The sequence below is a fragment of the Lampetra planeri genome, chromosome 9, assembly GCF_965212315.1.
Source record: "Lampetra planeri chromosome 9, kcLamPlan1.2.h2, whole genome shotgun sequence".
Lineage (NCBI taxonomy): Eukaryota > Metazoa > Chordata > Hyperoartia > Petromyzontiformes > Petromyzontidae > Lampetra > Lampetra planeri.
The window spans coordinates 16,184,200-16,201,536 of NC_136115.1; the positions used below are offsets into that span (position 1 = coordinate 16,184,200).

At 49.9% G+C, this 17,337-nt stretch overlaps 1 protein-coding gene across 3 annotated transcripts in view; it reads right to left on the reverse strand.

Annotated features, from left to right (window-relative positions):
- The window catches only part of LOC144720742 (uncharacterized), a 78,190-nt gene that overhangs the window by 23,413 nt on the left and 37,440 nt on the right, over positions 1 to 17,337 (reverse strand). Inside the window, exons 4-5 of one of the 3 annotated variants that reach the window (XR_013585795.1) lie at positions 15,637 to 15,783; positions 6,716 to 11,944 (exon numbers count right to left, since the gene is read on the reverse strand). The gene's annotated coding sequence lies outside the window, so the exon portion shown is untranslated. Of the gene's footprint in view, positions 1 to 6,715; positions 12,198 to 15,636; positions 15,784 to 17,337 lie in introns of all 3 variants that reach the window. The other 2 variants (XM_078597769.1, XR_013585794.1) reach the window with 2 other exon arrangements.

The following is a 17,337-nucleotide window of genomic DNA, read 5'->3' on the forward strand; positions in this document are numbered from 1 at the left end:
TATCATGAGAGCCCACAGCGTTGTAGCAGTGGTCAGCCACGGCGGAATAATTAGTCCTGCCGTATTTCAAATCTGCCTTGTGCTCGCGAATACGGTCTGATATATGACGTTTTGTTTCCCCAATATAACAATCACCACAAATGCAACTCAGTTTGTAGACTCCAGGGTACTGTAAGTCAGGAATGACATCCTTTACGGATGGGATCAGATCACATATTTTGTGTACTGTACTGGTTCGGACCTGGATCTTGTGTTTGTGTAAGATTTTGGAAATCTTTTTGGTAACGCCTGGTATGTATGGTAACGTGATGGTTTTGATCGCAGTCTCAGGTGGTTGTTTCTCCATGGTTGGAGAAACAGCTTTGCAGGGCACGGTGTACATGTTCCAATTCACTGGCCAGGTGGTGTTGGTCGGAAATGCAGTGGGCCCTATGTTTTGATGAGGGAATTATTCTGTGCCAGATGGTGGTGGGAATCAGGTTTCAGATAGGAATCTGTGTGGGTGGCCTTTCTGTAGACAGAATGTCCCAAAGAGCCATTAGGCCTCCTCTCAAACAGAACATCCAAGAATGGTAGCTTGCCATCCTTCTCCACTTCCATGGTGAATTTGACGGATGGGTGTATGGAGTTAATGTGGTCAAGAAATTCGTTTAATGCTGGTAGGCCATGTGGCCAAATGATGAAAGTATCATCCACATATCTCTTCCACAGGGAAGGACGCAGGGTGGATTTCTGGATGGCGTTTGTTTCAAATTTCTCCATGAAAACATTGGCTATCACTGGTGACAAGGGGGAACCCATGGGGGTACCCTCATTTTGTTTGTAGAAAGTACCACTCCAGGTGAAGTACGTGTTGGTAAGGCAGTGCCTAACCAGCGCAGGGACATCAGGGTTCAGTCCATGTTGTACTAAGTCTTCAATTATTGCTATGGTATCAGGCACTGGAACATTGGTGAATAGAGAAACCACATCAAAGCTGACGAGGATATCATCAGGGGACAGTGAAATCTCCTTGATTAGAGAGACCAAGTCAGTTGAATTAAGTACTGCTAAAGTGGCCTTGCCCCCCCCCCCCCACATCCCTCCTCCCTGGCTCCTCATACCCTATATAATCGCTTGTTCCAATAGCTCTTTCTATTCACTACAGTAATTTTGCTGTGGCTGTTGCATCCGACGACGGAAGCTTGTGTTGCTTCCAAAACGTCGTGATTGAATTTAATTATTTTCATTTTTTTTTTCATCGACGTGACTTTACCGAAAAAACCAAAGAGTATGGATCCTTGCAGTCACGAAGACTTCAAATCTAACATTAAATAACAGTTTATAAATGAACTTACCTTCATCTCATAACTTTATCTCATTACTTTTTTTCTCTGTCTTTATGCAGTCGTGTTGCGTTCCAGATACGATTTGCAGATAACAAGTTCGTGAATAACGAGGGAATACTGTATATAGTTATTTGCTGAAATGTTTATTTTGTAGTGAAAGGTGAGAAGATGCAATTTTACCGATGTGTATCAATGTTGTTACAAGAAAAGTCTCCTTTTCATTTGCAAGGACAATGGGCATGCTGTAGCCAGAGTGATCCTGGGATTAACACATGATAAAGTCGAGCATTCGAGGCTTTAGATCATTCTGCTGCTATTGTGGATGGATGTGTGTTTCTCAAGCACAGAGTGCTGTTGTGTTTTTCTGCAGGCATTATTACGAATTGATAAAGGGCATGTGATAAAATTGCACATTCAGACAATAGCTGTGTCTATGAGATTTGCAGATGTACTGTTTTATCCGAAATCGGCTCATTGAGTCTCAAAGCTTTTGCAAGAGGGTCCTAAATGGGGTATATACATGCTGGTCTTCTATAAATCCTGTTTTCATGAAGGAAATTGGATATGCCAATAATGTATTATGGAACACATTTTTCTAATGCGGATGTGAATTGGATATAACGTGATTGGGTGAATAAAACTACAGTATGCGAGTAGCAATGAGCGGTTGTACGGCTCCCTCGGCGTAGCATCATACAAGGCAGGATGCTGCTAGATGCTTCTAGATAATTATTTTTTATAAATTTTTCAAAACCCGACATATACAACAGCTTATATCACCCCGCTCATCCCGTGTTCCCACGTGCATCCACTCAAGCTCGCGTCAAGCCGGCGCCAGCTGTTACATCAATCATCCCTTATCTCCCGTTTCCCTGGCAACACCTCCAGCCACAGCGTGCACAACCGCTCGACCCTGTTTGCACCCGCTTCTCCCCTTAATTAGGTGGCGGTTTGTCCGTGCAACCCCCTGTTGCACACGTGCACCTCTTTGCCCTCAGTTGCCCTCGGTTAACTGTGCGCACCGCGTATTTCACTCTTCTACAGTTTCATAGAGCGTTAAAGAACAAAAAAAATTAAAGCAAGAACCATTGTTCTATCTTTTATTGTATTTGAGATACTTCGGATTCAACTGGGTTTTAACGAACACAAATATGCATATAATGATGTTCAAATCTGAATTAGGCACAGCGAGAGTACGACTCGGCTCGTCGGACACGTCACACTCTCGGCCCCCGTGTGGAGTGAGTGAAGTGTGGGGAGGGAAGAAGGGTTTGAGACGCGACGGGTGCACGTACCAGCACCGCTTTCCATGCTGCACTTTTACACATTGGAGCCGTACGACGCGCACAATGTCCCCCGGGCCCTTTCAGGTCTTGAGCAACTTTGGCGATGTTGCCAATGGCACTTGGGGGCAGTGGAGCCAAGTCCTGTCACCCTCACTCCATTTATGGCCGGACACGCGGAGGCCTTGCAGCCGCTCATTAGCCAACTGCCGAGCGGCAAAGTTGTGTTTACCAGCCTCCCGCACCTCGACAAGCCTAGGAACATTGGAGCGAATGTGCGCAAAGAGTTTGGACTAGGGGAGGGCTGCTTAGGGCGTAACTGAACGTCCACAAGGGGGGTTAACTTCCCTGCAGTACACGAGATAGAACGGGGAAAACCTGGTGGCCGTATGGGGTGCCATTCTGTAGGCGGCTAAAACACCGGGAATGTGAAGGTCCCAATCGATCTGAGAATCGCACACTTGGTGGCTTAACATCGAGGTAGGCTTTCTGTGGAGGCGTTCCACCATATCGTCAGTTTGTGGGTGGTATGGCGATGTACGAACTGCCTAACAGGTCGCACACCTCCCGCAGCAAGGTAGATGAGAAATTATTCCCTTGATCGGTCAGCAGCCGCTCCGGAGCACCCTTATCCAAAATATAGCCCTAGAGAAAGGCCTCCGTCACAGCTGCTGTCGATTGGTTGGGGAGAGGCCAGGCCATTGGCCAATGGGTGAAGTACTCCACCCCAACCAAAAGGTACTTATTATCCCATGGAGTGACAGGGAAAGGGCTCAAAATAGAATTGCTATAAGCTCGTTTATGCGGCACACCTGGATGGATTGAAGAGGCGGACACGACGGCTCAGCAGACGGTTTCCGTTGAGCGCACCATGCCCGGCCAGAAGAAATCCAGCCAGAGCGTGGCAAGGGTTTTTTGTATGCCCAAATGTAAAAGTCGTTCGTGGATGGCCCACACAACCTTCCCTCACAGAGACGTGGGCACGACGAGCTTCTACTTTTGGTCGCTGCCATCCCATCTCATCAGCAGGCCGTCACGTGTAACAAGGGACACAGGCCCTTCGGGCCCATTGCACGTATGAGCGTCGCTAACTCCACGGCGCATGCAAAGGAGGGAGGCATCTTGCATTTGTTTCCGGCCCCACTCATCTGAGCTGAGGCCCAACAATGCATCTTGTGCATCGGGCACGGCAGGCGCCGGAGGGGGGTCAACCACACCCTCGGCTGGAGCAGCGAGTGGGAAAGACGCGCCCTCGACGGGCTGTTTACAGCGGCCCAACCCCAGGAAATAGGCACACCTGCTCGGACCGTGCAACCGCGATAGTGCATCGGTGTTTCCGTGTCGGATTCCTTTCTGGTACACAACGGTGAATGAATAGTCCTGGAGGACTTCCAATCAGCGGGAGTTATCCGGATGGCTGGTCAACCCGGAGAGCATACTGAAGAGCCGTATGGTCAGATCGGACAGTAAAATGGCTACCAGACAGGTACGGCCTGTACTGCTGTATGAAAAAGACAATAGCCAACAACTCCCAGTGGGTGACGCAGTATCGCTGCTCAGCGGGACTGCCATAGGCGACAACATGTTCCACACCGTCCACGACCTGAGATAACACTCCCCCTATGCCGGTATTGCTGGCGTCAGTGTCTAGCAGGAATGGCTTAGAAAAATCCGGGTAACTCAGACCATCTTGGAGTGCATCAAATGTGGCTTGTTCTGCCTCGCCCTGATAAAATTTCACCCCCTTTGCCATCAGAGCATGAAGGGGCTTCACGATAGACGCGAACCCTGCGACAAACCGCCAATAGTAGGAGGCAAATCCTACAAAACTTCGTACGTTGCCTACAAAAGTAATCCCAGATCGGCTGAAAATGTGGCCCAGATACCGGATGGAGCTCCGCAACAGAAAACATTTCTGGGATATAAATTTTAGGCGTGGTGCTTGCATTTTTTCAAAGACTTCACATATCTGGTGCAGGTGCTCTTCGAAAGTCCGGCTAAACACGATTACATCGTCCAGGTATATCAAGCAGGTCTCCCACTGGAGCCCAGCGAGGACCAGATCCATGAGGCGCTGGAACGTCGCTGGGGCCGAGTGGAGATCTATAGGCAACCGATTGAATAAAAAAAGTCCCTGTGGGGTGCGGAATGCCGTTTTGGGTTTTGAAACATTGTCAAGATGCAATTTCCAGAACCCTGACAAGAGGTCGAGAGTGGAAAAGTATCGCGCACCGGCCAGGGCGTCGAGCGATTCATCCATCCTGGGCAAGGGGTATGCGTCGGCAACTGAAACTTTATTTAACTGGCGAAAATCGACACAAAAACAGAGGCTGCCGTCTTATTTCTTAACGAGGACTATTGGTGCCCTCCATGGGCTGGTGGACGGCGAAATGATATCCGCTGCAAGCATATCATTAATCCCTACCCGAACGTGCTCTTTTTCGGCGGGAAAGGGGGCCGCATCCCCGGTGTCGATATGATGACTGAGAAGGTCTGTGCACCCAATGTCAAACTTCCCCTTGCTGAAAACATCCGAAAAATTGCGAAGCAACGCACGCATTTTACTCTTTTGGGAATCTGATAGGTCGATGCAACCCGCGTACAGGGCATCAATCCAGCCATCATCGAGGTCCGAATGCGGGTGGGCTGCACGGGCATCCCCCACGTGGCCCATCACCGAGTCCCCCAGGAGTGCCGGCGCCGCATGAGCGAGCACCGTGCCCTGGAGGATGACGGTGGTACGCAAGCCCGCATTAAGGACCTGGATGAAGGGTTCCCCCTCCCCAGGAACGAGCGTTTGTGCCCCTACTAAATGTAAACCCCGCACCGCTGTGTTGGAGGGAGCCAACAGGACACCATTAGCGAGCATGTCAGAGTCAAGGGGTTTGTGTAACCAAAGGGGAACAAGCATTTGTGACCCGGGCGGAATGCGGACAAGTGCGTGACGCCAGTGCTTGCACGGCCGCGCAGGCCATGCGCAGTCTGGAAGGAGAGGGCAGGAAAGACATGCGCCGGCTGGAGGGGAGCTCGATGCATCACTGGCTGACCAAGATTTTAAAAAGCATTTTGCCCAAAAAGTCGGTGCCGAGCAGGCAAGGGAAGGCGAGGTTAGACGAACCGAGAATGGGCCCATTCAATTTGACATGGCAAATTTGAATTTGTGCCTCGATCCGCCCGACTATACCCAAGGAACCCCCATTAGCGGCGAAACTTGGCCGCAGGGAACGGTAGATCTCGTGTAGAATGTTGAAGATGAGGTCAGAGATGATGGTCGCCGACGCACCCGTGTCGACCAACATCCTGACCTCGACCCCCTCTATAAAGCCAATGATAGCGGAGGAGCCTGCAGCCGCGGCGACCACTCTATGGTCCAACTGGGACCCCTATTTACATTGGCTTATGATTTTTTCCTTATGACATGAGCATACTACAATTGTAATAAAGGTCGTGGAAGAATCTTCTGGAATCCAGTTTTTATTTGTCTTTCTTTTACAACACTCCTTCATGCTGCTGACAGACAGCGTGAGAGGGATAGAGAGAGAGAGACACGCGCGGCCACGTGGCAGCCTGGACCCCGCTCCAGCGTGGCCTCACCCTCCGTTCGTTCCAGATCTGACCACGTGTTGTTCGTCTCCACCCCTTTTTAATACCCGGGTCACGTGGTACCTTTCCACCAATCCTGGTTAACCTCTATGGAATCTTCTAGACTCCATCGTACGCTCCCAGGGCCACGCCCCTAGACTTCCCCCCATTGGCTATGGGCCAGGACCGGCAGAGCCAATCATCGTAACGAGGTGTGATCCATCAGCAACCTGGATATATCCTCACATTACATCACCCCCACCCCCCCCCAGTGTAAAGAGTCAGCCGTTTCGGCTGGGAAAAGAGTGACAGCCCGAATCCCTTTGAATAACATCTTAGGGCGTCCATGACGCATTAACAAGGTAAGGGGAGTAGGCGCCAATGCGCAGAGGAATTAAGACATTAAAACAACAGACATACATTAGGGCGCCCCTGTAGCGCAGTAACACCAGGGTGACAGACCACAAGGAAAACAGTATTAGCGAAATGGGAGAGATTTCGATTGCGTACGCGACGCCGGACCTTCTCCTCCCCTCGCGCGTGGTTGCCTCGCCGACTGTTCAGCAGGAGGTGGTTGCAGTGGAGAAGAAGAATTTTCGGTTTCCGTTGTGTCTGGGACAAGCCCCGTTGGAGGTGGAACGTCCGGGGTCCCGTTGTCCTTCAAAGCCTGTGCGTCTGCGGGGGATAGAACACAGCCCCACTGGGGAGCAATCGGCGAGGAAAGTGGCACAATCGGCACGCCAGACCCCGGCAGGTCAACAAGTGGGGATGAAGGGCCAGCACGCGGGTCAACATAGGGCTTGAGCCGCGACAAATGAACATACCAACGACGTTGGCCGTACTGGATGCGAACACTCTGGGGATTCCGAATGTCCACCAGCCTCACAGGCCCCCGCCAAGGCCTGTGCAGTTTAGGGGACGTACCCACTGGCACCTGAGGACAATGGAGCCATGCCATATCGCCCACCGACCAAGGCATGTCAGTTCGCGATCGACGCGCACACCTCTCGTTCCTTGACTGCGTACGAGCCGTCGCACATCTGGCGGCCTCTCGCGCCTCCGTAACCCATTTAAGCGAGTCCCGCACGTGGTCAGGCAAGGAAGGGGACGGTTGTTTCCCCGCTGCACCAAGTTGCACATCAATCGGGGGTACATTCTCACGGCCATACATCAGGAAAAATGGCGAATATCCTGTGGACGCGTGCGGAACCATGCGGTATGCCGCCAGGACGCCCAGTATGTGCAAGTCCCAATTGGCTTGTTTTTCACTCACCGTGTGACAAAGCATGGCCGAAAGGGTGCGGTTAAATCGTTTCACCATGCCATCCGTTTGCGGATGGTAAGGGGAAGTGCGGATTTTCTTTGTACCCAAGGCAGAGCACACGTCTTTGAGCAATTTAGAGGAGAAGTTATGTCCTTGATCCGTGAGCAGCCCTTCAGGTGCTCCCTTATCCATGACGTACCCATTCAAGAAAGCCTCGGTGATGGATGAGGCCGTTTGGTCAGGTAGAGGCCAGGCCATAGGCCAGCGAGAAAAGTATTCGACCCCGACTAAAAGGTATTTATTTCCCCTAGCCGATGGAGGGAACGGGCCCAGGATATCCAGAGCAACCAGCTCATTAATACGGGACACCTCGATCGATCGTAGGGGCGGGACATAATTTTGACGTGTCGGTTTCCGCTTCGCACAATCATGGCATGACCGGATAAAATTAGTGACATCCGCTGTCATGCCTGGCCAAAAAAAATCCTGCTGCATCGCGGCCAATGTTTTCTGCACGCCAAGGTGCATCAGCTTGTCGGCGTGCAGCGCGCGGATCAGATCGTGGCGAAGGCACGTCGGCACAACCAGGCGTGAACGGTCCGACAACCCATCCGTACACATCAGTAATCCCGCCTGGCCCCGAAACAACTGCCATTTCCATCCTGCCAAATGAGATCTCGGTTTCCTGACCAATTCCCGCAGTGGAGCCAAAGAGGCATCAGCCTCTTGCTCGCGTAGCCACACCGAGTGCGGAAAATGCAGCGTATTGTCGGCGCCAACGGGTACATCCTGGCCTTCATCCTTTGACATCGCTCCCATGACCGGACAGGGCGGGGTAGGCAGTGCCGCACAGCTGTGCATACCCGTCAGACAGGCGCAAGGAGGAGTCGCGGGCAACCTAAAGAGAGCGTCCGCGTTGCCATGGCGAGTACCCTTGCGGTACGTGATATTGAAGGAAAACTCCTGCAGCGATTCTAACCACCGAGCCAATTGACCGGACGGTTGTTCCAATTTTTCAAAGAATATTGCAAGGCAGCATGGTCAGTGTGCACGAGGAATTTCCTTCCATACAGGTACGGCCGGTACTGGCGAAGAAAATGGACGATTGCCAGCAATTCCCGTTGCGTCACGCAATAGCGTGTCTCGGCAGGAGACAGAACCCTGCTGCCGAATGCCACCACTCGCTCGACCCCGTCTTTCCGTTGCGACAAAACGGCCCCTATGCCGATGTCGCTAGCATCCGTGTCAAGGATGAACGGCTGGTAAAAGTCTGGGTAGTCGAGTGTCGGAGCGGTGGCCAGGCGATCCCGGAGAGATTGAAAAGAGCGCTCCTCTTCCGGGCCCCATTTAAATCTCTGATTCTTCCCTGTCAGAACATGCAGCAGCTTAGCCAGCATCACGAAATTCTTAGCAAATCGGCGATAGTAGGATGCGAACCCTATAAACTGCCGTACATCACCCACTGAAGTGGGCGAGGGCCACTCTCGGACACACGACGTTTTCTGAGGGTCCGTGGACACACCGTCAGAGATGACGATGTGTCCCAGGTAGCGGACAGATCGTTGCAAAAGGTGGCACTTCTTTGGTTTAAATTTTAGGTCAGCCGACCGCATACTCTGAAAGACAGTCTCCAGTCGTTGGAGGTGTTCTTCGAAGGTGCGACTGAATACGATATCGTCCAAATATATGAGGCACGTTTTCCACTGCAGCCCCGCTAGCACCAGTTCCATCAGGCGTTGGAACGTCGCCGGTGCTGCATTCAAGCCCATAGGTAGGCGGTTAAACTCAAAGAGGCCCTGCGGCGTGCGGAACGCTGTTTCGGTCTGGACGCGTCATCGAGGGAAAGCTGCCAAAACCCAGACGACAGGTCGAGGGTAGAGAAGAAATTTTCCCACAAAGCGTCCAACGAGTCGTCCATCCGTGGCAAGGGATATGCGTCTGCCACGGATATCTTATTCAATCGGCGGAAGTCTACACAAAACCTCGTTCCGCCATCTTTCTTTTTAACTAACACCACCGGGCGCGCCCCAAGGACTGTTGGACGGCGAAATTATATCGGCCGCCAACTTGTCGTCCACCGCGCCACGCACGTGTTCCCTTTCTGCAGGGCTCATGCGATGCGGGTACATACAAATTGGTCCCGCCGCACCGGTGTCGATATGGTGCGACAAGAGCAAGGTATGGCCCAAATCCAAATCGTCTTTACTGAAAACGTCAGCGTACTCCGACAATAGTGAATGCAAGGCGCTCCGCTGCATGGCCGACAAGGACGTATTTTCCCCGCACAATTCTGCGATCCATCGATCGTCCGAACGATCGGATCGTGGCACGCCAGCGGCCATTTTTGTGGGTTGGTCGCTCTCAAAGCTGGTGAAATCGGTAGTGGCGTGAGCCAACACCGAGCCAGCCGGGACGACGACCTGGTCCGGGCCCCCATTTAACACTTGTATAAACGGGGCCTGACCAGGCCGAACGATAGTTTGAGCCGCCACTAGGGAAAAGGATTTTGCCACAGAGCTCGACGGGGACAACAACACACCCGTCGCATCGTCCGCGGCTTCCAACCGCTTTCGGTAACGCAGCGGAATAAGCATTTGTGAGCCTGATGGTACTTCTACCGTGACAGCAACAATCGCGTTATAAGCGTTTCCTGGGGGCGAACAGCCCAGCAGGGACGGCAGGAAGGACATTCTACGGCCCCCTGGCATTTCCAAGCAACCTTGATCGACGAGTATTTTAACGGGCATCCGACGAAGGAAATCGGTGCCCAATAAGCATGGGACGGCCAATGAACGCGAGATCAAAACTGGTCCCACCGCGGTAATATTCCCTATAGCAATGCGCACATCTATTCGCCCCAAAATACCCATGCTACCCCCATTCGCAGCAATGCATGCATCGTTAGCCGGTCGGATCTGCGACGTAGGAATGGACAGGAGATGAAAAATAACATCGGAAATGATGGTTGCAGACGCGCTGGTGTCCACCAAAATACGGACATCGATCCCATCGATAGTTCCCCGTACCAGAGGACCCCGACGCGGCTGCCACCACCTTTCGAGCCAATTTTTTCTATTGTGTAACCGAGTGTGGCATCGACCCAGGTGGCCCACAATTCCCTTCAGGAGTGCAAACATGGGTGCGAGTGGATGCGTGATGTGTCAAGACCTGCCGGGTGTCCGATATGTGCCGACTTGCCCGAGGGTGCCGTGGATCCGCGTCCGGTGGAGGAGATGGAAGTCGGCCCGATGGGAGCTGAGGAGGTTCAAGTCGGCAGCGGCAATCCCGGGCGAAATGGCCTCGTCGGCCACACTTAAAACATGTGGCCGTCGCCGCCCGGCGGTCGGCCGCCCCGGTCCCCGCTCGTGGACGTCCGGCCCCGTCACGCTGGTCGCGCGGCCGGTGTTTCGGGACCCAGCAAGGAATGGCTGCCATCACCTCGTCGTCGCTGGAGTCATTGGAGCCGTGGACGACACAACATGGGGTCCATCCCAACGGTGGCCCGTCTATCCCAGGATCTCCCGTCCATGCAGCCATCTGGTCCCAGCGTTTGAGGTTGAACTTGGCGTCCAAACAGCGCGCCGCCCATTGAGACGTTAGCGGTTCGTGGCCGCACACCGGTAATGATATGTTAAGTTCCTGGGACAACTCAATCATTCTAGAAAGGATGAGAGGATCCAGGAGATCGGCTGACGAATCGGGGTAGGCGGCCATGGCAAGCGCCAACAGCGCCCCTCGGTAGGCCAAGGGCGATTCATCCGCTCCTCGATGCCGCTGCATGAATTTCCTGGTAGTCACCATCGGCGGCTCGTAGAACTCCACCATTTCTGCGAAAGCGTCACGCAGCGTCTTTTTCTTACTCGCCGGGATGGAGCGGAAGACTGCCAAGGAGACGTCGTCCATAGCGTGGGCAGAGCCTCCAGCGCTTCTGCCTCCGTCCATCGCACCGACCGAAAGGCTGACTCGAACCGCCACGTGAATGCACTCCAGTCGCCCCTGGCGACAAATTCTTTAATTTGAGGAAGGCGATGGCCGCGGTAAATATCCGAGGCCTCGGGGCATGTCAGATCCCGCTCCCCGCGCAGCACGCGGCTCCGTCAAGATGGCGTCCGGCGGCCGCATGGCAGCAGCCCCGCCCAAGATGGCGTCCGATGGCCCCGTGGCAGCAGCCCCGCCCAAGATGGAGGCCTCCCCCTCCGCTGCAGGAGTAATGGCGAACGGCGTTTCCCGCTGAAGATCTTGGTCACCGGCCCTTGGGTGAGTTCCATGCGGCCGACCGAGGGCCGCTGATGACACGACCGCTGTTGCAAGATTTAGCAGGATTGCACGGAGCGACTCTATCTGCTCCGCCATCCAACGCCACCCCTCGTCCGCAGCCGGAGACGTCGCCTCGCCGGCCTGTCGTCGATGCGCGGCGTCAGGGAGAGCTGCAGATGGCGGTAGAGGACCCATGGCTCCCAGCAGCTCGTCCTCGTCTGCCTGGACATCTTCACCCGACGGAGGATTCGGTGGGTTTCTTTTCTTGAGGTGCTTGGGCATTTTCTAATAATTGTCCAAACGGTCTCAAGAAGCACTTCTGTCACCAATGTAATAAAGGTCGTGGAAGCGACTTCTGGAATCCGGTCTTTATTCGTCTTTTGTTCACAACACTCCTATCGTTTTTATTGAACTACCAAATATTATTGAACTACCAAATTAGCAGTTTCTTGTCCGCCAACAATCTATTACATCTAAAACAATCTGGGTTCCGAAAAAATACAGCACCACATCTGCTGCATTAGACTCTCTGAATCACATTTACAGTAGCCTTGATAATAAGCAGTACTGCGCCTGTCTTTTTCTTGACTTGTCCAAAGCTTTTGAAACAGTAGACCACAACATCCTGCTTAGTAAAATAAGTTGCCTCGGTTTTTCCGAAAACACAGTAAAATGGTTAAAAAATTACCTCTTTTCTCACACCCAAACTGTATTCACAGATGGTTGGAGGTCAAACAGTGTTAAGATAACAAAAGGGGTTCCACAGGGTTCCATTCTCAGCCCCCTCTTGTTGTCTCTGCATGTAAATGACTTGGGCACTGAACTGGATTATTCCAGGGTAAATCTTTTTGCAGATGACACGGTACTGATTACTGCTGGCCGCTCTCTGGATGACGTGATTGCTAAGCTCCAGAGTGATTTCAACAAACTACAACATCAGGTAGTTGCTCTTAAACTAGTCCTAAATCCTGCCAAGACCAAGGTGCTATGCTTCTCACCAGGACTAAAGCGGGAAGTTATTTTGCCCCAATTACATTCCTTAAAACAGGACCCTGCTGGGTGGGCTGGTAGGAACGAATAGCCAAAGAATATAAACATAATGTATTATTACACTTGTTTAGCCAGGAAAGCCCCACTGAGTCTAAAGGTTTTTGTAGGGTCCTGCCAAGTGTTTGCAGTAGGGGGCGATGTTGCTACACCGAATCGGACGATACGAAGGGAGAGTGTGAGGCCTAGTTCTAGGCTTGAGGCCTAGCTGTAGGCGTTAGGCCGCTGTGAGTTAATTTTTAATTTAAATCTTTTAATTATTTATGTAACAGCTTAAAATGTAAATGTTTCTATTTAAAAACATCAGGGAATGTAACATTGTTAAACATTAACTCCCTTGCACACACGCGGGGGTACGATACGAAGGGAGAGTTTGAGGCGTAGTTCGAGGCTTTAGGCCTAGCTGTAGGCTTTAGGGCGCTGTGAGTTCAATTTTAATTTAAAAGTTTTAATTAAAAGCTATCTCAGGGAATTATAAGGGAATGGTACACTTGTTTAGCCAGGAAAGCGTCACTGAGTCTAAAGGTTTTTGTAGGGTCATGCCAAGTGTTTGCAGTAGGGGGCAATGTTGCTACACGGACGGACGGACGGACAGACAAATGGACGGACGATATAATCTGTTGTAGGCTGGTCCACTTCGTTCCTACCAGTATAATGATCAAATAGAGCAAGTCAAGATCTATAAAAAAGATTTAACTACACTTATTTGGACCATCTTATTTGACATAAAACTATTGCAGGTTACTGATGGACAGCCAGTTTTGTTTTACCAGGTTTAGCTTTCAACCAGTTTTAGCTTTCTTTTTTCATACTTTTGTCATGTAGGCTAGGCGTAGTCACAAACCGAACCTCTCCATAATAAAGGCTCAGTCTTTTGTTATGCAGTCTATTCAAAGTCTCAAGCCGCACCTTACCATAATAATAAAAAGTGGGCCATTCCTGGCCCTCCCCCCCCCCCCCCTCAACCATTATATATACGGAGTGGTATCTCCTGTAATCTCTCATTTACTTGATACAGCTGTCGGGCTGTGACGGTTCCACCTGAAGACGGAAGCTTGTGTTGCCTCAGAAACGTCGTGATTTTTATTTTATTTTACTTTTATTAATTAAATTTTTTTACCTACGTGACTTTACCGAAAAAACCTAAGAATATCTATAAGTATCTTGGGGTCATCCTGGATTCAAAACTGAATTTTAAAGATCACATTGATTATATTGGGAAAAAGACAAAAATTAAAATTGGTTTTCTATATCGACACAAGCACTGCTTCCCCCCTATGTTCCGTTTGGAATTGATAAAAGCTACCATACTGCCTCTACCTGATTACTGTGACATTGTGTATAAATCAGCCCCAAGTACTGTACTGTACTGAAGAAGCTTGACTCAATGTATCACTCGGCCTTAAGATCTGCATTGAACTGCCCATATAGGACTCACCACTGTGATCTCTACATTGGGTCAAACTTAACCTCTCTGAATGTTCGACGGCTTGTGCACCAGATCTTATTTATTCATGATGTACTTGCAAAAAAATCCGCAGATTACCTGCTGGATTCCCTATTGCCGTACATATACTGGAGGAAGGGCCTTTGCTATTGATGCCCCCAGGGTCTGGAATGCTGTTGCCAATAAATTGAAACTTGAGTCACTACCTATGAGATCTTCACTCAAAACTTCTCTAGAGGAGTTGTACACCCCTAGCTGCCAGTGCTATTCAGTGGCCTAAAATAAAATGTTTCGCTCCGGATGATCGCTACAAAGTATGACGTGTATTTTGATTTAGTGTGCTGATCTTAAAGGTGCATTGAAAATGTATAATACTCCGATTGATGCTCCTGCTGTTGTGGAGTGACTCATGCAGCCAGCTATGGCTGCAGGGTTTTGGTAGTACATGTTATTTATGCCATTTATTGTGAAAATTCCGTCACAGTTCCTATGATTGCTTTTTCATTTCAAAAAGTGTATTGGTTTAGCAATGTTTGTTGTAGTACAGAGTTAGACTGATGGTCTTAATCTAAGTTGTCTTGTGGTTGTTGTTGTTGTTGTTGTTTGACTTGCATCCCACTGGGATTTTTGCACACAGCGTTGGTGTACGGTGTTTTTTCTGCAATATTTTGCTGTCTTTTCTTGGATTTTCTGTTTGCACTTAGTCACATATTCACTTTAAGATGTTTTTTGTTCATGTTTTGGTTTTTTGTTTGTTGCGGTTGCACCCGATTCAAGAGCCGAAAGGCTCACAGGGATATACCTAATAAATGAACTTGAATCTTACTCCTTCACACTGCTGACAGACAGCGTGAGAGGGATAGAGAGAAAGAGACACGCGCGGCCACGTGGCAGCCTGGACCCCGCTCCAGCGTGGCCTCACCCTCCGTTCGTTCCAGATCTGACCACGTGTTGTTCGTCTCCACCCCTTTTAATACCCGGGTCACGTGGTACCTTTCCACCAATCCTGGTTAACCTCTATGGAATCTTCTAGACTCCATCGTACGCTCCCGGGACCACGCCCCTGACTCGTCCCCCCATTGGCTGTGGCTAAAGCCAGCAGAACCAATCCTCTACTTACAGATGTCACCTTCCCATTACGTCAGGGCCACGCCTCTAGACTTCCCCCCATTGGCTATGGGCCATGACCAGCAGAGCCAATCATCGTAACGAGGTGTGATCCATCAGCAACCCGGATATATCCTCACATTACACAATCATAGCCTGCTTGGCTTATAATAAATCTTAACAGCATTTATTTAACTGACGTCGCAGATATTCCTGCGCTGTTCCTGGACCACAGAACCTAGTTCCAAGAGAACATGTAAACGAGGTTTTGTCATAAGTTATTATCTGGGATTGTTGCCACTTTATCAGAGACGCCCTTACCAGAAGCAGATGCAGAGAAGAATTGCAACGATGATGATCGTCACCACTACGGCAGACACCACAATGGCCGTTTTCTGACCTTCTGTGTCCTTCTGATAAATGTAGCCAACTTCCTCACACCGTCTTCCTGAGTGGCCAAAATGGCATCTGAAATAAAAATGTATATGGTTTGTACAAAAAAGCTGGAAAGCCAATCCATTAAGCGAGCATTAATTGTAGGTTATTCAACTTGAAAAAGAAATATGCAACTTTACAGATGCGCAAATGTACATGCAAAGGGAAGGATATATTTATCACTTTAGTTTTAATGCAAATGGACTAAATACAACGGTCTACAACACCACTTATCAATTTAACATGTTTTCAAGTATTTAATTCTAAATCTGCCTAAAACTTGGCAGTGGACTTGGGAAGTCATGAAAATATGAGGTGAGGTTTTTGTCGTTTTTGATGGACAGGGACCCGAGTGGATGCTTTGTTTCACGTGACACCGATAGCACAATTGGGGGGGAAATTGGAGAAAATATTAGAAACATGAAAACATGAACGACTACATTAATAATTAATAGAAGCTACTGCATTAACAATTACAATTGAATACAAAAACACAAATCTCATTTATAACAATTAAAATAACCTGCTCTCGTATTGCTCTTCTTTCCAAAGTATTTGCAGCCTGCCATTTCATCTTCAGTGGCCAACTAATCTGCTGCACTGTTGAAAAATAAACTTCCAGGCATAAATACAGTGCCATTCACAAAATATCGTAACAGAATTGTGCTAGAACTATTTTTTTTATATCCCCCGGGTCTGCAATCTTACATCATCTCTGGTGGATACAAGTGTAAGCGATTTCCGCGACACATCATGTAGAGCAGCGGTCTCCAACCTTTTTGGAACCAGGGACCGGTTTCGTGGAAGACAATTTTTTTCACGGATCGGAGGGGGGGGTTCATCATTGGGTCTTTCCCCCTTTTGAAAGAAGCTCTCCAGCGACGTTTGTTTATTTACTAATTTTAGCTTGGGTTAGCTCTAGATCCCTCGCATGCGCAGTTTGCAGTAGGGTTCACGCTCCTATGAGAATCTAATGCCGCCTCTGATCTGACAGGATGCGGAACTCAGACGGTAATGCGAGCGATGGGGAGCAGCTGTAAATACAGGGGCTAGGATTACTCTACTCCACCAGAGAGGTGCAGATCTGGCCGAGTGCAAGAGCTACAGGCACATCTCACTGCTAAACGCCGACTTCTTTTTATTATATTTTTTTCTTTTACCAGGTAAAGCCCACTGAGCTATAGAGCTCTTTGTCATAAGCGACCTGGACAAAAATTATAGCTCAAAGAAGTGGCTTATTGTGTGGAAATTTATATAAGCCAAATACTCTACACGCAGGTTTCTGAATGTGGAGGGAAAAACCGTACGATCCACAGAAAATCCATTTGGCCATGGGGAGAATAGGCAAATTCCAAATATACAAGTGTCAGGGTCGGGATCGAACCCACGACCTGCATACAGGGGGTCGCCGATATATTTCGCCCTGATATACAGCAATCCCTCGCAAAACGCGAGGGTTATATTCCTGACAAATGCCATGGTAGGCAAATCCGCGGTTGGTAAAATACAGGGCCTATGTGGAAATAAGGAGTTAGGAGCACCACGGCCGCAGTCAGACTTGTGATAGTTTAACTAAGTTGCCTGTTT